Source organism: Schistocerca nitens, chromosome 12, assembly GCF_023898315.1.
Source record: "Schistocerca nitens isolate TAMUIC-IGC-003100 chromosome 12, iqSchNite1.1, whole genome shotgun sequence".
NCBI lineage: Eukaryota > Metazoa > Arthropoda > Insecta > Orthoptera > Acrididae > Schistocerca > Schistocerca nitens.
This window is the reverse complement of record NC_064625.1, coordinates 42,028,245-42,029,020: the sequence shown is the minus strand read 5'-3', so window position 1 is coordinate 42,029,020 and position 776 is coordinate 42,028,245.

The window sequence follows — 776 nt, the reverse complement described above, 5'->3', positions numbered from 1 at the left end:
ATAACTGTTAGCACTGAATGACTCATGAAGGGAAGAGAACAGTGTTCCACAGGACAAATCTTTCAAATCATACAATATGGGTCATAAGTCAGTTGCAGTCCTTAGACTTTGTTTTGCGTAGTGTAGTAGTAGTCAGTTGTGAACTAGACTGCTGTGTCGTACCCATAAGTCAGTTGACCCGAACAGTTTGCGGTTAGGTTACTTATTATTATCTGAAAAACAATGAATAGAAAGTTAACACCAGAACAGTATGTATTCGTTTTGTAAACATTGTAGAAACATGACCATAATTACAGTGATTTCGCGATTTGTTTGTGGAATATTTTCGAATCATCCAACCTCCATCTTCACATGGTACTTGCAGGATATATTTAACATTTGAAAGACTGAATCTGTAGGCATATCTTCCTTGTTCAGGTAGGCCAAACACTGTCACAAGTTTATGAGCAGAGTTTTTCAGTGGTAGGCTAATAGAGCCTTATTCATTTATTTATTTATTTTTTAGTGCTACTGCCAGTTCTGTAAATTACCTGCATATGCTTTAAGTAGAACTGAAAAATAGTCCACTTCTTAAAAATATGCAGCCAGTTGAGGAAAAGTTAGTATGAAAGTGAGATGCACCTCCCCCCCCCCCCCTTCCTCCATGACGTAGTAGTGAATGAAAATTTTGATGAATGGATTGGCAGATGGTGTGCTAATGAATAGCCTCCATGATCTCCACATATCACTATGATGGATTGTTCACTCTGGGGTGTACTAAAAACTGAGATTTATTC